At 43.8% G+C, this 23794-nt stretch overlaps 1 long non-coding RNA gene across 1 annotated transcript; it reads left to right on the top strand.

The window, feature by feature from the left end:
* Positions 1–276: 276 nt before the first annotated feature.
* LOC119954620 lies at positions 277–23369 on the top strand. The gene is made up of 3 exons (XR_005458276.1): positions 277–452; positions 5796–5851; positions 23113–23369. It is a non-coding gene; the product is annotated as an uncharacterized LOC119954620 (long non-coding RNA).
* The last annotated feature ends 425 nt before the right edge of the window (positions 23370–23794 follow it).

The raw sequence follows: 23794 nt of genomic DNA, 5'->3' as shown, positions 1-23794 counted from the left end.
AGGAGAGGTGGTGGAGTCAGAATCATTAGGGACATTTAAGCGACTCTGGACAGCAGTAAATCGAAGGGGTGTAGATTAGGTTGATCTTAGATTACGATAACTGGTCGGCACAACATCGTGGGCAGTAGGACCTGTACTGTGCTGTACTGTTCTAAGTTCTATGTTTTGCATTCTGTAACCATCACAACCATTGGCACTACTGTTGTTTCTGTCAGATTCCAACAGATGACACTACTAAGCAACTGCCTCCTTGATAGCACGATGCAGGTGAAGGCAGTTGCCCTCAGCCAGACATGGTTCTGCTCTTTACTGCATGGGGAAGAATGGTTGTGGATCATCTTCCAGTTATTATGGGCCAAGGCTTAGAAACTCCAAAGTGTATCATGAAGTTCACCTGACTTATAACCTTTCTGTTGAATTTGCTAGGATGAGCACAAGAGCCTTCCCTTCAGGTGTGATTCATCAGATTTCATAGGCACTTTTATCAAAACAAAGTTTATTATAAGAATGTAGTTAACATATATAAAACAGTTATCAAGTGTTGTTATCAATTACAAACATGAAAAAACACACATCAGCTATGTATATAACTCTTAAGGAATCCCCCTTAGTAGCTGTTCCAATTCGGTAACAAAATCAAATAAAACCAAAATCCCTTTCAAAGGCGTGGCCCAGCACACTATAATCTCACTGGAATGGGACTGGTCCTTTCCCTGTGACCTAGCTTACAACCAGCAGATTCAAAACTCGTTCCGGAAAACAACTTTATCTTTAAAGTTACCAAGGCAATTTGCCACACCCAATGTGCTTTCAGTTCACTGGAACAGCTTTAAAATAAAAACAGAGAAAACAGGGAAACACTGCATCTCTTCTGCAGTCGAAACTAACAAACTGAAAAGGAAACCCAAAAATCTGAACCCCCTCTCACCTGACCTCCACAACTTTTCCCCATGTCTCCGTGGGTTTCCTCCCACAAGTCCCAAAATACTTTAATGGACAGTTCAAAGTATAACCACTTACAAAACTTGACATCCCTAACACCTTCCTTTGAGTGCTAGAGACTAACAGTCTATCCACAGTCAGCACAGTTGCTCTGGTCATGGTTTACAGGTGTGAATGTTACACTTTCTTCCCAGTAAAAGCCAGTAACCCCCTTTAACAATTAACAACCAGGCCAAATTTGTTGGCAGCAATGTTCAAAGCAGGTCACATGAAACCCTAGCACAGTGGTTAGCACTGTTGTTTCATCACACCAGGGTCCCGGGTTTGACTTCAACTTGGGTCACTGCCTGTGCAGAGTCTGCACGTTCTCCCCGTGTTGGGTGGGTTTCCTCCGGGTGCTCCGGTTTGCTCCCACGTCCTGAAAGACATGCTTGTTAGGTGAATTGGACATTCTGAATTTTCCTTTGGTGGACCCGAACAGGCGCCGGAGTGTGGCGACTGGGGGATTTTCACAGTAACTTTATTGCAGTGTTAATGTAAGCCTACTTGTGACACTAATAAAGATTATTATTATAATTATTACCTCACATATATTTTCTTCCACCTCCATTAAGATATCAGAGTAGCATTCAATCTAACACCCAGTTTAGCAAAAGGATGTTTGGCATAGCAAGGGTTAATTGGGACTGGAGAACAGTACCGCCCACAATGTGATGTAAAGTCTCACAGGAACATGTGACCCGCACACAGAGCAGACAGTTTTGGACATGAAGTAGACGTGATTTAGAGACTTGTGTTGAAGTAAGCATAGGGTTAGCTCATAGTTTTGGCTAGTCTTTGTACTATATGTACATAGTTATGCTTTACGAATAAACAGTTGGGGTTCAGCCGTACAAACCCCTGAACCTCTTTGTGAGGCCAACAACACAAGTTGCCTTGCAATATTGAAAATTCAGCAATTGAGTTTTGAGTGCTCACTTCCTGTAGGCCAGAACATCACTGGGCCCTTGTCATAAGTTTAAATTGGGGTTGCTGAGTACACAGCCCACTCCCAAGGAGAAGATCAGGAATTCACGTAATTTAAACACAGTTTAAACCAAATCCATTTTATCATGGTCGCTTTCATCAGAAATGACAGCGCTGGCCTTTGATTACCTTAAAAAAAATAACCAAATCAGCAAAAATTGAACACGAGTCTGCCGAAATTGGGCAAGTCTGATTTCCCAGTCCTCTCATGCTAAAATTCCATGCCATTAATTCAATTATACGATTGGGTACAAAAAATGTTTTTGTGTCATGCTATGCTGGTTTACAAAAGCAACAATAGTGTAGTGCAGGAGTTGTCCCCATTCCAGCTTATCTTAAAACATAGTTGAGATAATTCTGATCAAATTAGAAACACTCAATATAAGTGAAAGAGGAGCCTGCCTACTGCTAATCTACTATGCGATGCATGTGTGTTACTTGGAAACACACCCTCCACCTAATCCCAATATGCATCTGTTCCAAAATGGATAAAAGTTGGATGGATGTGAACTGAGTTAATACGTGAAATCACTGCATGGTCTGTCCATTAGCTTCCGAGATTGGGCAAACTAAAACATTCTCTGAGTCGTCAGTAATAACTGCAAGTGAAGTGCTATGTCATCATAAAACAGAAATATCTTCTTTATCTGTACTGAACTCAATTATAGGCACTGTTAGTAAGTGAAATGGTATGTTGTGCTTTTCTATTTGCCATGGATTAGATGAAGACAAATCTTCCATAGCTCTCTCCTTTTGTCACTGCATGCCTTTATATTGAGCTCTCGTGTAACAAACCTCTATTAAATAGATAAATCACACAATTCTAACCAGTTTCTGTATATTGGCCTAAATGATTTTAATAGAATGCAGATTTCTCCCATTTGTTGTGGATTCTTTAGCTTAATTCACAAGATTATTTCCCTTGATATTACACTCATTTCTCAGCACAATTGCTAATTGTTATTGCTAATATGAGAGACGTTTTAGGAAAAAGATGTTTATTACAAAAAAAAGGGTAGGGGTGAATGAAGTCGGCGATAAGTAACACAGTCCTTTCACATCCATGGCCAGTCTGAAGCCAGCCTGGGGCCGATAGAATGAAGATCAGGGTTCGGACAGACCCCAGGAAATATTTATTTGCATTGGGTCACTGGAATGATTGATTGAGTTCAGGAAACACGATTTTAATGAATGAAACAATTGAAAGGAAATGGAAAGAGCCCAGATCTGTACACTGAAAGGGTAAGATTAAATAGCTTGAAAGGCCTTCACAACCAATATTGTGAAATCTTCGATGTTAGTTGCAAGAGTCTATGGTTGGTCAATGAGTGGGCAACATTAAAACTACCCTGTCTTTATCAGAGAGATCACAAGATTGGTTAACTTAGAAAAGAGGAGTGCTATGAAGGTGTTTTATGAGGTTTAGGGTAAATCACAAAAGAACCAAAGGGATCAAAGAGGGCACCCGGAACCTCTTGATCTGCAGTCAAATGCTCTACCACTGAGCTATACCCCTTCAGTTATCACAAAAGAACCAAAGCACGCCATCCAGGAATGTAAGCTTACTTTGGCATTCAATTAGATCATGGTTACCTGTAACCTAATGTACTTTACCTGTGCCAGTTCCATAACACTTATTGCCTAATAAAAATCCAACAAGCTTTTGAAATTTCAATTGACGTTGCCTCTACAGAGGGCAGCACGATGGCACAGTGGTTAGCACTGCTGCCTCATGGCGCTGAGGTCCCAGGTTCGATCCCGGCTCTGGCTCACTGTCTGTGTGGAGTTTGCACATTCTCCCCGTGTTTGTGTGGGTTTCACCACCATAACCCAAAAGATATGCATGGTAGGTGGATTGGTCACGCTAAATTGAATTGAGTACTCTAAATTTATTTTAAAAAAAGACCTTGGGCAAAATTCTCCCCTACCCGGCGGGGCGGGGGGTCCCGGCGTAGCAGAGTGGCGCCAACCACTCCGGCGTTGGGCCTCCCCAAAGGTGCGGAATTCTCCGCACCTTTAGGGGCCAATCCCTCACATTGAGGGGCTAGGCCCGCACCGGAGTGGTTGGCACCACACCGACTGGCACCAAAACCGGCAACAACGGCCTTTGACGCCCGTCGCCTGGCGCTGGGGCTGGCCGAAAGGCCTTCGCCGGTTTGTGCATGCGCAAGTGCATCAGCTGCCGCTGACGTCACCACTGGCGCATGCGTGCTGGGGGATTCTCTTCCTGCTGGGGGTCGGAGAATTTTGCCCCTTGACTCACCAGCTTTTAAAATAGTGTTGTTCTAGACTCCTTCCTAAATGCTTATTGACTCACCTCTAGCTCTAACTTTAAGGTTGTGGCCCATTGTTCTGGACATTCCCACCAGAGGAAATAGTTTTTATCTATCCTGTCAAATCTTTAAATAATTTTAAACTCCTCAATTAGAACATCAATATATCTTCTATACTCAAGGGTCTACAACGCTAGTTTATTCCATCTGTCCTTATAATTGAACCGTTTTAGCCCTGGTATAATTTTGATGAATCTGCACCGCACTTCCTCCAAGCCCAATCAATCACACTGTTAATAACAAGGTATCATTTTCTGTGTATGCTATATCTGCTTTCATATAGATTTACATTGTGTTGCATTCCTCAACGCTAAAACTTCAACACTTAGAAGTGTAAAAATATTGACCTAAAAAATTAGGATATGTGACTGAGTCCAAGATAATATTGGCCCATAACTTCTGGGTTTCCAAGTGTCACATTTAGAGGGTGTACCTATGATCCCCCCACCCCTCCGTGCCCACCCCACCCCACTCGCCATCATGGTGCAACCTGGACCGACCCCCACCCTTCCCGGACGGAGCCCCATCCCGAACTGAGCCCTCTCTCTCCCGGATTTATATGTGTATATACATGAAATACAATGAAAAAGGAAAACAAACAAGAAGTCTCATAATAAATAAATAACACCCAACCTCTCCAACACCCACCCCCCGTTCCCTTCCACCCACCCTGCCTCCCCTGTTTTTACCCCTATACACCCCCGCCCCCCCGCTGACGTTTTAACTATCCTTGAAGATGTCAGTAAACGGCTTGCATCTCCGGCAACTCCCCACCCCGCTCACTTAGCTATAGATAAGTTAGATAAAAGGTTTAATTGAGAAATCATTAGGAGTAATTAACTAAATCATATTAACCATGAGAGTGAGGAAAACTGAATAGCTGGGAACTAATCAGATAAGACTCTACATTTTTCAAGTTGCTTGAGACTTGCCAGAAAATCCCCCCTGCCTAACATACCCTCTTAAGGCAAAATTGACTTCTTTTTAAAACAAACAAAGATACTGACTTCAAGGCTGACATAGGACAACTAACATGCCTGGTATTACAAATTGGTAAGCTTCTAGAAGTTTCCACCATGGATTACAATTAGGACATGCCAAGACATCCTCACACATTCTGATGTCAGGAATTACTTCAAAGGTGAACCAAAGCTGTACTCGCTCCTACCATTTTCATTTCTATAAAATTACCTTTCTGCCAGAGATAGAAGTTCTACTGAAAAAGTGGTTGGAAGGCATCCTTTCTCGTTCATTACAGGGAAGAATGGTTCATTCAGAAGTGATTTAAAAAAATGAGTCCCCTAAATCAATAACCATGGTCTGTCCAGATATGAGGTCATCAATTACCTTCTGAAATCATTATGGGAAAAGATGTCATGTGACCAGAATAACCATCTTGAAATATCATTTATTACAACATTCAAGCTGCTAAAAAGACAGAAGAAATCAGCCAATAGAGCGGTAACATTTACTCTCTTTCCCTTCTCTCTCAAGATGTTACAGTCTGGAATCCTTCAGATATAGAGGATTTCTATCAAAAGTAACTTCAGGTAAAAAATCATCAACTATTGGAAAAGATGAATTACATTTAAAAAAGCGACGGTCTCCAGAAATTACAGTTTACATCAAGATTACGATGGAAGAGATCTGCCTCAAAAGATAGACTCAAGCGAAGGGCTTATAACAAGTGAACTGTTTTTTTTTTGTTGCCTTTTGCCATTGAATTTTAATTTTGCCAAAAAGTAACTTCCTACTGTGTATTTGTAATTTTACATGCTTGTGTGTGCATATGTTTATTTGTGTGTGTTGCGAGAGTTGAGACGTAATTTTACCCTTTTAAATATCTTTATATCCTTACCTGGGTGTAGTTTTTAGCACAATAACCTCATTGTATTTAAATTCAAGAATGTTTTTCAGACTGAGGTTTTTGCAATCACACAAATGATGAAACACAAACATGAAATTAATACCTTCAACCTTGTAAATAATTAAACCATCTGTTACAACCAACCAAGGAGTGGGAAAGAAAGGATGAGTTGTGAAACATGCCCTCACAGGTCATAACACTTTACTACACACCCAGTCAAAGTGATACCTGCTCATTTCTATCATTGTCATGTGTAGCCTAACACTAAACATGATCCTTACTGGTAGTATGATCAGCAGGGAGACAGGATTATTGCAGTTCCAACCCCAGTTAAAGCTAGTCTGCACCTCTCAGCTCCCATTGCTGCACAAAGCGAATCTACCCAACATCTGATTGCTACATGAGATTATAAGACCCCTGCTTATTGTAATATCTGCCAGCTTGTTAGTAAACTGGTTCAGATTGCTAACTTCATGGCTGCAGTTCTCTAAGGGTCTTGGAAGGTCTCACTTAGTACAGAAATCTACATGTTGCCCCAGAGAGTGGCAGTGACTCCATGTTGCACAAACCCACTGTCCTCTTTCAAGATGACGGCTATTGATGCGCCCACACTGCCACTTGGCTAGTGCCTTTGCCAGCCAGCACAGACTGTTACCTATGTGCCAAGATGGTGCTGAAGCTTGTCCTTCAAGACCAGCAAAGGGTAGCACTATGTAGGAGAATGAAGACATGCAAAGGCTACTGAAGATAGACACAATTGGAATGCACAAGAACAAATTGTTTGATATTGTATGTATTATTGGAACTGTTGTAGGATAATGTTTAGATGGAATGGTTGCTTTATGGTGTCTTTTTATTTCGGCATTTTGTCTGAGGATGTTGGGATGACTGGTAAGACGAAAATGTGTTGAGCAAGCAATCAGGGTCTGATGAGATGCTCCTGGACAGTATGTTTGGACAGTTGATGTGCCAACTGCCTCCTCACTTCCTCTCTTTTCTTCCTCCATATGAGGAAGGCCTCAAAGTCCTGCACGTTAGGGCAGCACCTTCACGATGACCAGGTGAATGACACAACTAATAAATCAGGAGACACTCTGGTGAGCATTGGAGCCTCCAAATTTGTAGTTTCAGGATATCTCTCTACTGAGATACAGGTCGCACAATCCCAGATGTGTGCAGTCGATGGTTCCATTGCCACAGGTAAGCCCGCTATCCTGACAAAGCCATATTTCTCCTACTTCTTTCTAATTGCAGAGAAGACAGAGAAGTCCCCTCTCCTGTTGTACAGGACCTTTATGACCACACAGATGCAGCGATGCAAGCAAACTTGGTGATGTTGTCTGCTCCAATATGAAAGGATCTGCCGACATAGAGATTGAGGGCCACAGTTGTCTTGACTGCTATTGGTCATTTGAAGTTGTTGTGCATACATTCCCAGAACAGGATTTGGTGAATGCTCCCTCTCCCAGCAGTAGCTATGATACTTTCACCCTGCATAGGTGCTGCCAATTTTGAGCCAGCACATCATGAGTGGCACGGCAGAACAGTGGGCAGCGCAGTAGCAGAGTGTTTTTAAAAATATAATCTTTATTGTCACAAGTAGGCTTGCAGTAGCACTGAAATTAAGTTACTGTGAAAATCTCCTCGTAGCCACATTCCGACTCCTGTTCAAGTACAAAGAGGGAGAATTCAAAATGTCCAAATTACCTAACAAGCACGTCTTTCGGGACTTGTGGGAGGAAACCGGAGCACCCGGAGGAAACCTACGCAGACACGGGGAGAACGTGCAGACTCCGCACAGACTGCGACCCAAGACAGGAATCGAACCTGGGACCCTGGCGCTGTGAAGCCATAGTGCTCACCACTATGCTACCATGCTGCCCACTGTTAGCACTGTTGCTTCACAGCGCCAGGGACCGGGTTCGATTCCGGCTTGGGTCATTGTCTTTGTGGAGTCTGCACATTCTCCCCGTATCTATGTGGGTTTCCTCTGGGTGCTTCGCTAGTTGTTTATCTGTTTTTTGGTTTGTTGGCTAGGAACAGCTCCCGGAACAGTTGGGTGAATGGCTCCCATGTCGTGAGGAAGCCATCTTTCGACACCTGGAAGGCGAGTTTGATTTTCTCAATTTGGAGAAATTCCAATAGGTCAGACAGGCAATCTGCAGCTTTGGGTGGTGCTGCTGACTGCCAGCTGAGCAGGATTCTATGGCAGGCGATCAGGGAGGCAAAGGCAAGGGTGTCCTCCCTCCTCCGCATGTAGAGATCTGGCTGGTCTGATACCCCGAAGATAGCCACTTTTGGGCACGGCTCCACCCTCATCCCCACCACTTTGAACATTCTCCCCATGTGGGTTTCCTCTGGGTGCTCCGGTTTCACCTCACATGTCCCAAAGGTCATGCTGTTAGGTGAATTGGACATTCTAAATTCTCCCTCTGTGTACCCAAACAGGCACCGGAATGTGGCGACTACGGGATTTTCATAGTAACTTCATTGCAGTGTTAATGTAAGCATACTTGTGACATGAATAAACATTATTATTAAATCGAAATGTAACTGCTCAGCGACAAGCCTGTCCTCCATTTACTAGTGGTACTAAAGCCTAAGGGGGTCTACCTCTACAGACCCCATATCTGGAAGCAACTGGGATCTTCCAAGGCAGAGTTGAACACAACTATTACCAAAGTTCCTGCATCTCTGCCTTCTCACTTACAGAACTTCTGTGAATCTCTCCATGAGCATTGAACTTCCACTAACTCCTTTTAATCATGTTGGTGGGGGCTGCCTTGTGCAGTTGAACCCAGTGTCAGCCAGAGGGTGTTTACAGGGATGATGAGGTCCAACATTGCAGATCAAATGTCAGGCATTAAAAGACTGACGGATATCATAATCTGCTCACTCTGAATGCTTCCGGGCATTGGAAGGGACACCTGTGTTTCCAGCCCCTACAACATGGAGATCAATTGGGGGGTGGGGGTGGGGGGGGGGGGGGGGGGTGTACTTCAACATGCCAAGAATGGCCCCTGTGCTATTTCTACCTCACCTGGCCCTCACAATATCAAAGCCAGTGGGCGATGGAATCAAATTTTGCAACCACCAAGTGAACTATAGCAATGAATCATTTGCTCATATGTGATTTCTGATGCATCAGTTACTCTACCGCCTGGAGGAATAACCCCCAACTTCAATAATTCTGATATATTTCTACAGCATGTAGATCCCTGGCAGTTTGTTCCATTTTTGACCTTGACTTTGTCTTTGTTCTGCATGTGGCAACAGCTTGCTGGAGCCAGTCAGCAGCTGCCATTCCTGTTGACAGAACATAGTGTTACATTCCTTCACTTAACATGTTTACTCAGCAACACAAGCCAACTTTCCAGCGAAACTATGGCCCACTAATTTCTGAAGATAAAAATGTTAAGTGCAGAGTCTGTTTTGCCCCCCACTCCCCCATCCCCCTTCGGAATGTCAATAAGGTTTAAGTGATGGAGAGTACAATTTATTTTCTGTGTTTATATATATATATCTAATACATACATATATATATGTATATGAATTTTGTGGTCCTTAAGTTAAAGGATTAGTGCTGGGGGGTGGGGGGGGGGGGGGGGGGGGGGGGGGGGGTGAACATTTCTATCTCAGGGACCCAGGGGGTGAAACTTGTCCTAGGCAGTAGGACAAGGGGTGATAGCAAGTCAGTGGGCAGCTTCATGAATCAGTGTTTTTTCCCACCTATTAATTTGTTTACGAGCTACTGTAAATCATACAGAAAAGCACCACTGCATTACCTGTATACACCATGTTATAAAAGTGATTCAGTGCTGTTCTGGTACTTTTCCAGTAAAAATATCGGCTGTCAACTACATTGTCATTGTTATGGGCCAAGGTTTAGAGAACCTCAAAGTGTATCATGGAGTTCACCTGACCCACAACTTTTAATAGATTGAGGTATGGGGAGCACACGGTCCACTCTACAGGTGTGGTACAGCAGAAATGGAAAAGTATTTTTTTTAAAGCAAAACAATGTTTATTCTATGAACTCAAGTTAACCTGTTTAAAACATACAGTGAACATCAATTCAAATACAACCCCCAAAGAATACAACACTACGTAATGCTTAATAACTTCCCAAACAAAAGACAACAGAAGACAAAAGAAACACCTTTTAACAGAAGCACATTAGGTTTGCATTCACTACTGGGAACATTTATAATTCTGAATTCACCAAATGATCAAGAGATAGTCTTTTCATGGCAGAGAGAACAGCAGTACACCTGCTTTGACTGGCTTCAGCTCCAACACTGAAAACAAAACTAAAACACACCTTGCAGCAAACAGCCTAAAACTAAAGTAAAAAGCTGACAGACAGCCCAGCTCCACCGATACTCTGACATCACTGATAAACACCCATTTGTTAAAGGTACATTTCTTAAGCGCCCATTTCTTAAAGGTACTCTCACATGACACCTCCCCCCAAGAAAAAAAATAAACCATCAACTTCAAGATGGTTTCATTTTTCACCTTTTCACTATCCTTTAATAAATGCACACAGTAAATATACTTTTTCGTTTCAAAAAACAACACAGGCAAACAGGTATAATAATATAGTCCATTTTTTCCTGTTCTTCTTCCAACTGAAATCCTTCTCGATTGACAGTCTCTTTGAACAAGAAGATCTCTGCACAATCCATCCATTTCTCTGTGCCTTGGCATCGGCATGTCTCTTTAAAGTCAGATACTTTCGTTCAATCTGATCACAGAGTCCCTTGCAATTCTCCAACACAGGAGCATTGGTTATCACAGCTTTCAGGGCTGTCAAATGCCTATTGAAAGTCCGCTGTCCACTGAAATTTTTGACGTTTCTTCAGCAAGTCCATCAGTGGAGCAATCAAGCTACAAAACATTTGCACAAATGTTGGATCAAATCCACTCATGCCAAGAAATCACATTATTTCCTTTCGTCTTGAGGGTATTGAAAACTCCTCAATAACTGTTGGTTTCACATCCCGTGTGACCATTCAACCCTGTCCGATTGTATGGCCAAGGAAAGTGACTTGGGCTTTTCCAAATTCACTTCTTGGCTAGGGTTATCACCAAACCCGCCTCCTGAAGTCGATCGAATAACTCCATCAGATGTTTCAAATGTTCTGTCCATGTCTGGCTGAAAATTACCAGATCGTCGATGTATACCGCACAATTGGGTAATCCTGAAATGACTTTGTTAGTTAACCGTTGAAAATTGGGTGGGGAATTTTTCATGCCAAATGGTATAACTTTGAATTGGTATATACCATCTGGAGTCACAAAAGCTGAAATCTCCTTTGCCCTTTCGGATAAAGGTACCTGCCAGTAACCTTTTAGTAAAACCAGTTTGGAAATAAAAGCTGATTTCCCACCTTCTCAATACAATCCTCCAAACGTGGGATAGGATAAGAGTCCATACTTGTAACTGCATTAACCTTTCTATAGTCCAGATACAACCTTGGGTACCGTCTTGTTTAGGTACCATCACTATGGGTGAGCTCCATTGGCTGCAACCCACGTCAATAATGCCATTTTAAGCATAATCTCAATCTCTTTGTTAACCTGTGCCAATTTTAAAGTGTTAAGTCTATATGGATGTTGTTTGATTGGAACAGCATTTCCCACATCTCCATCATGTATAGCCATTTTAGTACTTCCCAACTCATCTCCACAAACCTGCCCATGTTATATCAATAACTCTTTCAGGTCAGTTTGTTTTTCCTCTGGAAGGTAACTCAACAATTTATCCCAATTTTAAAGAACATCCTTGTTTTCCAATTTAATTTGAGGTATGTCAAATTCACAGTCATCTGGATTTGGTTCTTCACTTTGAGTTAGAATCATTAAAACCTCCTACTTTTGCTCTCCTTCCCTTTCAAAGTACCTTTTCAGAATATTCACATGACGCACTCGGTTAGTTTTCCATCTATCTAGCGTTCTTACCACATAATTCACCTCACTTAATTTCCTTTCAGTCTGATAAGGTCCACGAAACCTTGCTTTTAAAGGTTCACCTACTAGTAACAATACTAAAACTTTGGGCGCGATTCTCCGCTGCCCACGACGGGTCGGAGAATAGCGGGAGGGCCTTCCCGACAATTTTCACGGCCTCCCGCTATTCTCCCCCCCTCCGGCCGCCCCCCGACACGAATCGCTGCTCGCCGTTTTTTACGGCGAACAGCGATTCTCCGCTGGCCGATGGGCCGAATACCGCGGAGTTTACGGCCAGTTACATGGCAGCCTTTTCGACTCGCCGCATTTGCGGAGAATCGCGCCCTTTATCTCCACTGGCAAAACTAAAAACTTTTGCTTTCTTGTTCGCTACCCTTTTCATCACATTTTGTGCAACTATTAAATGCTGTCTCGCCAATTCCCCTGCTCTATTTAATCATTCCCTAATATTTGACATTTAATCCAATAATGTAATGTCCGATTTCTCACTCATTAATTTTTCCTTAATCAATTTAAGTGGTATCTTACCTCATGACCAAAAATTAGTTCAAAAGTACTAAATTTGGCTGACTCATGAGGTACGTCCCTAATTGCAAACAGTACAAATGGAATTCCTTTATCCCAATCCTCTTGATAATCTTTACAATAAGCCCTCAAAGTTGTCTTTAATGTCTGATACCATCTTTCTAATGCTCCATGCAATTCTGGATGGTACGCAGTTGATTTAAATTGTTTTATTCCTAAACTATCCATAACTTCTTTGAATAACCTTGAGGTAAAATTTAATCCTTGATCCGATTGTATTTCTTTTTTTTGAAAATCTTTTTACTGGCTTTTCTCATATTTATAAAAAGTTACTGTGTATATACATTACATTTTTCTTACCCGCGCTAATTTACTTTATTTTACAAAGGGTTGTTTTGTCCTTCATTTAACTAACTCTGTACATTTTGTTGCCCTTTGGATCGTTCCCCCCCTTTGGCTTCAGCACTCTTCCTCTTCTCTTGTGGTTTCCCCATCTTCCTTCCCCCCCCCCCCCCCCTCCCCCCCGCCTCCGCCGCTCCCTCGGGTTGCGCAGTCCTTTGATTCCCTATCTATCTTTTTTTTCCTGGCTTACTCTCCGCAGTTGGCCTTGAACAGGTTTTGGGACAGGCCGACGAACTGCCCCCAAGTTTCTAGGAAGCCTTCCTCTGACCCTCGGATCTTCTCCAGGTGGAGAGACTCCTGGAGGTCAGCGAGCCAGTCTGCAGCTTTGAGTGGTGCTGCCGATGGCCAGCTGAGCAGGATGGCCCGGCGTGCGATTAGGGAAGCAAAAGCAAGAGCGATGGCCCCTTTCCCCATGTGTAACTCTGGCTGCTCCGATACCCCGAAGATTGCGGAGGAAGTGCTTTATTTGAAGGTGTCTCAGTTCCAGTCCTTTTGTTAGTTGCCACTTCCTCGTCAGTTCATCCAGTGTCGCCGGTCTGCACCCTACATAGAAGTCCCCGACTGTCAGTGTGCCTCCGTCCCGCCTCCATCTTTTGGAGGTGGTATGTAGCATGGCTGGGGGGAATCTGTGATTGCTGCAGATGGGGGCAATGGGGGACATTTTGGTTATCCCGGTGCTGTCTCAGCTGGGCACACATTCTCAGTGTGGTCGCTACCACTGGGCTTGTTGTGTATCTTGTTGAGGAGGATGGGAGTGCTGCTGTGGCCAGGGCCCGGAGGGTCATTCCTTTACAGGATGCCTCCTCCATTTGTGCCCAATCTGTGTTGGGTTCCTGTACCCATTCCCTCACTCTTTCTGCCTTTGCTGCCCAGTGGCAGCATTTTAGGTTCGGTAAGGCCAAGCTTTGACTTTTCCTCTTTGCAGTGTCGGTTTAGTAATTCTCGGGTTCTTAACCCCCCCCCCCCCCCCTCACACACACACACACAAACGTCATGATTTGACTGTCTACATTTTGGAAAATGGCCTTGGGGATGAAGATCGCAATGGATCTAAACAGGAAGAGGAACCTTGGCAGTACGTTCATGAGGTGGGGTGAGCCCCACCGTTGAAGGTCTTTTCTTACTTCCTCCACAGACTGGTCAGGTTCCACTTGTATACAATTGTATTTCTGTGGGTAGTCCATATCTAGTAAAGAATTTAAGTAACGCCTCCACCATCTTTCTAGCTGTAATATTGTGTACTGGAATGGCCTCTGGAAACCTAGGAGACATCCATTGTAGTCAAAAGATATTAATTCCCACTTGTTTTAGGAAGCGGTCCCACGCAATCAATTAAGACCCTTGTAAAAGGATCCTCAAATGCTGGAAAGGGTATTAAAGACGTTGGTTTTATCACTGCTTGACGTTTCCCTATCACTTGACATGTGTGACAAGATTGATAAAATTTAATTACATCTTTATGTATTCCAAGCCAATAAAATGGTTTGGAGTTTAGCTTGAGTTTTCCTTACTCCTAAATGCCCTTCCACTGGTACCTAATGTGCTACTTGCAACACCTCCTTTCTCTACCCCACCGGCAATACCACGATGAACGTCTGCCCACTTTTCATCCACCTGCATATGTAAAGGTCTCCATTTTCTCATCAAGACATCATTTTTATGGCAATAACATTCTGGTATGCACTCAGATTCCTCTTCCGTGTATGCTTTCTGATACAACCATTTTATTTCTATATCTTTCTGTTGTAACTCCGCCAATTTTCCTGAATTAAAAATATCCGTCTCATCCTCCACCTGTTCTTGATCTTTTCCAACCATCTGATCAAAAATCGTTTCTGATAATTGAACTTCAACTTCATCTTCACTCTTTGATTTCTCCTCTTGTCTTAACCTGTGACTTTGCAACCTTGTTACCAAACAATCGGGAAAAGTCTCAGGATATTCGTCCTTCAACACTTCAGTTGTCTGATTTTCCACTGGCTTATCAACCACAGTAGGCATCACTCCCACCTGTGATCCAGCTATATCATTACCAAGATGAACTGTATTGCTGGACAAGATAGTTTCTCTATTACTTCTACTACCACTTCACCACTCTTCACTGGACTTTCAAACCTTACCTTATATAATGTCGATGCGCAGCATGGTAGCACAGTGGTTAGCACAGTTGCTTCACAGCTCCAGGGTCCCAGGTTCGATTCTCGGTTTGGGTGACTGTCTGTGCGGAGTCTGCATGTTCTCCCTGTGTCAGCGTGGGTTTCCTCTGGGTGCTCCAGTTTCCACCCACATCCAAAGATGTGCAGGTTAGGTGGATTGGCCATGATAAATTGCCCTTAGTGTTCAAAGAAAAAGGTTAGGTGAGGTTACTGGGTTACAGGGAAAGGGTGGAGGTGTGGGCTGACATAGGGTACTCTTTCCAAGAGCTGATGCAGGCGTGATGGGCCAAATGGCCTCCTTCTGCACTGTAAATTATATGATTCTATGATAATGAAACTACTCACCCTGAATTCCACATATTACCAACTTTTCTGGCAATATTCCTGCCAAACTACATAACTCCTCATCTCTTACCATTTATGATTGCCTAGCCCCTATATCTCTTAAAATTGTGACATCTTCACCTACTCCTTCTGGTGCACATGAGTAAATTTTACCCACACCAGTAAATTCTTTAAAGAGATTTGGCACCTTCTTATCCGTCACCTCTTGATCAGTCTGTACAATCTTTTGCACCTCCTTCGCTTCACTTTGGCTTTCCTTTACCACTTTTAACAAACCGACAGTCTTACCCTGTTTTACCACATCAGCCTTCCCAGTGTTTTTCTTCAACTACCAACACTGTGACTTTACATGGCCTAGTTTATTACAGTGAAAACATTTGACACTTTTCATTTCTCTTCCACCCTCCTGGATTTCTTTTTTAATCTGAGGTACACTCTCCTTATTATCTCCCATCAGATCTCCTTTACCTCTACCACTTGAGTATTTCTCTTTTCCCCAGTTTCTATCCCTCACAGGCTGTAACTGATGTCGGAAACCAAGCTTTGGTTTATGAACTAGTTCATAATCATCTGCCATTTCTGATGCTAACCTCAGTTTTAACCCTCTGCTCTTCCACATGAGTTCTCACTACATCATTTTTAACCTCCTCCAAAAGTATAATTTCACTGATAGCTTCACACGTTTGGTCTATTTTCAAAGCCCTTATCCACCTATCAAAATTACTCTGTTTAAGCCTTTCAAACTCCATGTATGTTTGACCAGGTTCTTTCCTTAAATTTCTAAATATTTGTCTGTAGGCTTCAGGCACTAGTTCATATGCACCTAAGATGGATTTTTTCACCTCCTCATATGTCCCAGATACCTTCTCTGATAGTGATGCAAACACTTCACTAGCCCTCCCTACCAGCTTTGTTTGAATCAGTAATACCCACATGTCCTGTGGACATTTCATTTGTTTAGCCATCTTCTTAAATGAAATTTAAAAAACCTCTACCTCCTTCTCATCAAACTTTGGCAATGCTTGGACATATTTAAATAGATCCCTACCAAGCCTTCGACTATGAAGCTCTTTCTATTTATCCTCATCACTATCCTCAAACTGTACATTTCCTTTTACATCTGCCAATTTTAACTGACTGTCATGTTTCATGTCCATTTTCTGAAGTTCAAACTCTCTCTCTTTTTCCCTTTCCTCTCTCTCTTTATCTCTTTCCTCTCTCTTTTTCTTTTTCCCTCATTTCGTATTCCAGCTGCTTTAATTCTTTTTCATGTTCAAATTGATTAATATGTAACTGAATTTTTGCCATTGCTTCCTGTTACAAAAGGAAGGAGTGAAAGGGGCCAGGCTCGTGAGGGTAGAGGATACTATTATGGGCCAGGGTTTAGAGAACGCCAAAGTATATCGCGGAGTTCACCTGACCCACAGCGTTTAATAGATTTTGGTTATGGGGAGCACAAGGGCCCAATTTACAGGTGTGATGCAACGAGAACTAAAAGTATTTAAAAAATAAAACAATGTTTATTCTATGAATCCAGTTGACATTTTATAAACATTTTATGTTGACATTGGGTTAGGGGGATAGGGTGGATGGCAGGGCTTAAGTGGGTCAGTGCAGACTCGATGGGCCAAATGGCCTTCTTCTGCTCTGTATGTTCTATGTTCTAAACATACAGTAAACCTATTATCAATTACCAACACTGATAACCCCAAAAAAGATTTTTTTTTTTTTTATAAATGTTTTTTTATTGAGTTTTCATATTTTATATATGACAAATTACAAGTTATTAGAGAGAGAGAAAAAAAAAGGAAAACACAAAAATTTAACATGAATATTTACAGGTAAGCATCTTCATAACAATAATTGTGGCCGCCCCCTTTAGCCAGCATACATATTTTACATTCCCCAATATGGCCGAGGCACATGTTTATAGGCATTTATTTATAGTTTGGTTTTGGGCCTTGGCTTGCCATCAAACCCCCATACCGAGCCCGTATCCCCCCCCCCCCCCTCCCCCCGGCTACCTTCCCCCGATTCCCGTCCATTTTCCCCTGGTTCTTGGCCACCCGGCTATTCTTCCTCATGTACGTTGGCCACAAACAGGTCCCGGAACAGTTGCATGAATGGCTCCCACGTTCTGTGGAAGCCGTCGTCCGACCCTCGGATGGCGAATTTGATTTTCTCCATTTGGAGAGATTCCGAGAGGTCGGACAGCCAGTCTGCAGCTCTGGGTGGTGCTGCTGACCGCCAGCCAAACAGGATTCTACGGCGGGCAATCAGGGAGGCAAAGGCAAGGGCGTCCGCCCTCCTCCCCAGGAATAGATCTGGCTGGTCTGAAACCCCGAAGACCGCCACTATCGGGCATGGCTCCACCCTCACCCCCACCACTTTGGACATAGCCTCGAAGAAGGCTGTCCAGTACTCCACAAGTCTGGGGCAAGACCAGAACATGTGGGCGTGGTTGGCCGGGCCTCTCTGGCACCACTCACATTTGTCCTCCACCTCCGGGAAGAACCTACTCATACGGTTTCTCGTTAAGTGGGCTCTATGTACCACTTTTAGTTGCGTCAGGCTGAGCCTTGCGCACGTGGAGGTGGAGTTGACCCTATGCAGTGCTTCGCTCCAGAGTCCCCACCCTATCTCCATCCCCAGGTCGTCCTCCCATTTCCTTCTTGTTGCGTCCAGTACGGTGTCGTCCCTATCTACCAGTCGGTCATACATGTCACTACAGTTCCCTTTCTCTAGGATACTTGCGTCCAGTAGGTCTTCCAATAGTGTCTGTCGTGGCGGTTGTGGGTACGTCCTTGTCTCCTTTCGTAGGAAGTTTTTGAGCTGCAGGTACCGTAGCTCGTTCCCCCCAGCTAGCTGAAATTTCTCTGTCAGTTCGTCCAGTGTTGCGATCCTGTCGTCCGTGTATAGGTCCCTGACTGTCAGTGTCCCCCCGTCCTGCCTCCACCTTTTGAAGGTGGCGTCGGTCAGTGCTGGTTTGAACCTATGGTTGTTGCAGATGGGAGCCTTGTCCGACATTTTGTACAGGCCAAATTGCTGCCGCAGTTGGTTCCAGGATTGGAGGGTGGCTGTCACCACTGGGCTGGTGGAGTGTTTTTTGGGTGGGGATGGGAGTGCTGCCGTGGCGAGGGCCCGGAGGGAGGTTCCCATGCAGGAGGCCTCCTCCGCACGCACCCACTCGGCTTCTGGCTCCTGGATCCATCCCCTTACTCGCTCGGCTGTTGCAGCCCAGTGGTAGAATTGTAGATTCGGGAGGGCTAGCCCCCCCCTGGATTTTGTTTTTTGTATGACCTTCTTTGGGATCCTAGCATTTTTACCCCCCCATACGAACGCCATGATATGTTTGTCCAGCGCTTTGAAAAAGGCCTTGGGGATGTAGATCGGAATGGATCTAAACAGGAAAAGGAACCTGGGCAGTACGTTCGTTTTGATCGTCTGGACTCTCCCCGCGAGGGAGAGCGGGAGTGTGTTCCATCTTTGCAGGTCCTTTTTAACTTCCTCCGTCAGGCTGGTGAGGTTCCATTTGTGGATCCCTTTCCAGTCATGGGCTATTTGGATCCCCAGGTAGCGGAATTTATTTTGGGCTTGTTTGAACGGCAGCCTCTTTAGTGCTGCCCCCCCCCCCCCCCCCCCCCCCCCCTTGCGGGTGTACTGGGAAGATCTCACTTTTGCTCATGTTGAGTTTGTAGCCCGAGAAGGCTCCAAACTCTTTCAGGAGCGCTATGATTCCGTCCATGCTGCGTTGTGGGTCCGAGATATAGAGGAGCAGATCATCCGCATAGAGTGAGACTCTGTGCTCTCTACCTCCCCTTCGGATCTCCCTCCAATTTTTTGCTGCCCTGAGCGCGATTGAACCCCAAAAAAGATAAAGTACTCTATAGTAACCCTTTCTGAACAACATCCATAAGTCAAAAAAACCCTTTTTAACAAAGACCGTAGGTTTGCATTCCTTACAGAAACAGGTATTACTTTGAAATCATCAAGTGATCTGGAAACATTCTTTAGCATGAAGAGAGAGGCCAAAATATATCTGCTTGGTTTGAATGCAGCTCTCCAACTGATGGCAAAACTAAAACACGGAGCCAAAAAGAGCTTCCAGCTCAAAACAAAAGTAAAAAGCAAAATCACATTCCAGCTCCACCCACACAATGACATCACTGCAGACATTTGATAACACACACTTTTCTTAAAGGCACTCTCACATGACAATACATAGAATCTACGTGACCAGTACCCCAACTCCATTGGGTGCAGACAAAGTTGTTAGCTCCAGTGCATGCCCCTGTGAGATGTAATGGCATTGGAGGCAGTTCAGGGAAGATTTGTGGGTTTAGTCTTGGGTATGGAGGGATTTTCTTATGAGAGGTTGAGTAAGTTGGGCCTGTACTCATTGGAGTTTAGAAGAATGAGAGGCAACCTTGTTGAGACATATAGGATTCTCAGGGGGTTGACAGGATTGATGTGGATGAATTGTTTTCTCTTGTGAGAGAGTCTAGGAGCAGAGGGTATATTCTTAGTTTAAGGGGTTGCCCATTTAAGACAGAGATGATGAGGAATGTCTTCTCTCAGAGGGTAGTGGAATTCTTTACTACAGATGGATGGACCATTAAGTATTTTCAAGGCTGAGATTGACAGATTTTTAATCAGTAAGGAAATCAAGGGTTATGGGGATAAGGTGGGAAAGTGGAGTTGTGGATTATCAGATCAGTCACAATCATAAATCATAGATCATAGATCAGAGAATCCCATTGAATGGCGGAGAAGACCCGATGGGCTGAATGGTCTACTTCTGCTCCTACATCTTATGGTTTTGTAGAACAATTCTTTGTCACTCAAAATGAAACTTCCGTATTTAAGCATTCAGCCATGACATGGAAAGGTACACCTTCCAACTACTGACATGCCCTCATCTACAGAACCTTCACCGAAGCACCGAATATCAGAGGGAATCCAGCGGATGAGAGGAATCTCCAAGTTTTGCACGCTCATTTGATGCAAAGTAATGTCTTTCCATAGCATTGCACGAGTAAATGTCCAGCCCATTCTCTTTTTGCCAGGTGATAGAGGCAAGTTCTGATACAAGAGAATTTGTCATAGTCACATATCCTTGGGAATTCTTACATGCAGATATGGGATGGAAAATAAAGAAAGTTGGCATCAAATTTTGAGGCAAAGATAGAGAGACAGATTGTCCTGTTGTGTCATTAATATGTAAACCCTCTGTAGATGCCAGATCCCTGTAGAAAGAGTTCACTGAAAGCACCACTTGTGTGTTAATGTGGGTGTGTGTCAGCTGAACTATTACATATTTTACAACACAGAACAATTACATGAATACATTTTCTCCCATTAATATAGAGACTAAAAAATCAATGTCAAATTATCAAAGATGTACAGAAAAAGAGGCATAGAAAAAAGCATAGTCAACAAAAATAGTTTGCTCATGATTTGCTATACTGACATGTCACAGAGCACACGTCAGCACACAAATATTCTCAGACTATACATGTTTGGAATTTCAAAAATGAGAGGCAGATACTTTGATTTCATTGCGCAGATCAATGTACAGCTCTGGGAAATGCTGAGATTACTTTGTTGTCTGTTGTATCCTTGACAACGTGATAATACACTGTGGACTCAATATTGAGCTTACAGGCCAAAGAGCAGTCAGGCAAAATAAGGCAGCAAGATGTTTTGTATTATAAATGTGGAGATGCCTGCGTTGGACTGGGGTGAGCACAGTAAGAAGTCTTACAACACCACGTTAAAGTCCAACATGTTTGTTTCAAACACTAGCTTTCAGAGCACTGCTCCTTCCTCAGGTGAATGAAGAGGTTTGTTCCAGAAACATAAATATAGACAAATTCAAAGATGCCAGACAAAGAGGTGTGAATTGTCACAAGCCAGGACAGTTGGTAGGATTTTGCAAGCCCAGGCCAGATGGTGGGGGATGAATGTAATGAGACATGAATCCCAGGTCCTGGTTGAGGCCGTACTCATGTGTGCGGAACTTGGCTATAAGTTTCTGCTCAGCGATTCTGCGTTGTCGCGCGTCCTGAAGGCCGCCTTGGAGAACGCTTACCCAGAGATCAGAGGCTGAATGCCCTTGACTGCTGAAGTGTTCCCCGACTGGAAGGGAACATTCCTGCCTGGTGATTGTTGCGCGATGTCCGTTCATTCGTTGTCGCAGCGTCTGCATGGTCTCGCCAATGTACCATGCTTCGGGACATCCTTTCCTGCAGCGTATGATGTAGACAACGTTGGCTGAGTCGCACAAGTATGTACCGCGTACCTGGTGGGTGGTGTTCTCACGTGAAATGGTGGTATCCATGTGAATGATCTGGCACGTCTTGCTGAGATTGCCATGGCAGGGTTGTGTGGTGTCGCGGTCGCTGTTCTGAAGGCTGGGTAGTTTGCTGCAAACAATGGTCTGTTTGCAGAAAACTACCCTCAAACAAACCATTGTTTGCAGCAAAGTACCCAGCCTTCAGAACAGCAACCATGGCACCACACAACCCTGCCATGGCAATCTCTGCAAGACGTGCCAGATCATTCACATGGATACCACCATTACAGGTGAGAACACCACCCACCAGGTACGCGGTACATACTCGTGCGACTCGGCCAACGTTGTGTACCTCATACGCTGCAGGAAAGGATGTCCCGAAGCGTGGTACATTGGCGAGACCATGCAGATGCTGCGACAACGAATGAACGGACATCGCGCAACAATCACCAGGCAGGAATGTTCCCTTCCAGTCGGGGAACACTTCAGCAGTCAAGGGCATTCAGCCTCTGATCTCTGGGTAAGCGTTCTCCAAGGCGGCCTTCAGGACGCGCGACAACGCAGAATCGCTGAGCAGAAACTTATAGCCAAGTTCCGCACACATTCACCTGAGGAAGGAGCAATGCTCCAAAAGCTAACATGTTGGACTTTAACCTGGTACTTTTTTTTATTTTTATAAATTTAGAGTACCCAATTAATTTTTCCAATTAAGGGGCAATTTAGCGTGGCCAATCCACCTAGCCTGCACATCTTTTGGGTTGTGGGGGTGAGACCCACCCAGACACGGGGAGAATGTGCAAACTCCACACGAACAGTGACCCAGGGTCGGGATTCGAACCCGGATCCTCAGCGTCGTAGGCAGCAATGCTAACCACTGCGCCACCGTGCTGCCCTTTTAACCTGGTGTTTTAAGACTTCTTATTGTAAATGAATACTTTATAACAAATGCTCTGTTCGGCTTGAAGTAAATATCCCAGAAACTTCGGAGCATTCTTCTGTTTAAAAGAAGTGCAATTGCAGAAGGATCAGGCAGATTATTTTATAAATTGGATTTTACCTCACCTTTGATTAGCTGTGAGCCTTAGCTTTATACAACAATGCTAAGGTTAAAAATCAAGGGCTTGAAATAATACTGTTCATGACATGAAAGTTTAACCAAGATTTATACGTTTCTGTAGATATGAATTTACTTTTAACTCAGTAGTTAACTTTGTTAATTGATTATCAATTGTGTTTAATCATATGCAGATGGAGGCCATTAAATGGGGTTGCATTTAAGAACACACAAAAAGAGACTTACTGAAACTGTGGAGTGGTTGAATTCGGAACACACAAATGAGGAGCAGGAGTGACTATTCGGCTCCTCGAGCCTGAGGTGCATATTTGTAATACTTCACTCTGTAAGAACGAGAAAAGATTGGTGCCGGAATCAACTTTCACCAACTGGCTTACTGGTCTGCAACAAACAGAGGGCGCGATTCAAACAAACATTTCTATGGGCGCGATTCCAGTCTTAAGTTGACTGGAATGCTAGCAGCACTGTTTGGAGATGCTCTTGTATCTAGTTATTGGCAATAAATATTGGTGTGGTGACGGGACTCCTGCCTCCTGTGGATTATTACAGTGGCGACGAGGTAAACAAAGAACTTTGCGGAGACCAGATGCCGCACTTGGAGGGTAAGCCTTGCTATTTCAAAAATGCCGTTTTTTGGGAGGTTAGATGCATTCGACCCGACTATTGAGGACTGGTCCCAGTATGTGGAGAGAATGTGTTACTTCTTCCGGGCCAATGATATAATTACGGACGAAAGGAGACGGGTTATCCTGCTGTCGGCGTGCGGACCCTCGGCTTTCGCCATTATACGTAGTCTAACTTAACCTGATGCGCCGGACACGTATTCTTTCCAAGAAGTAACAGAATTGGTGAAAG

Source organism: Scyliorhinus canicula, chromosome 20 (genome assembly GCF_902713615.1).
Source record: "Scyliorhinus canicula chromosome 20, sScyCan1.1, whole genome shotgun sequence".
In the NCBI taxonomy this organism is placed as follows: Eukaryota; Metazoa; Chordata; class Chondrichthyes; order Carcharhiniformes; family Scyliorhinidae; genus Scyliorhinus; species Scyliorhinus canicula.
The sequence above is the reverse complement of the archived record's forward strand: the minus strand, read 5'-3'. Positions and strand labels throughout refer to the sequence as shown.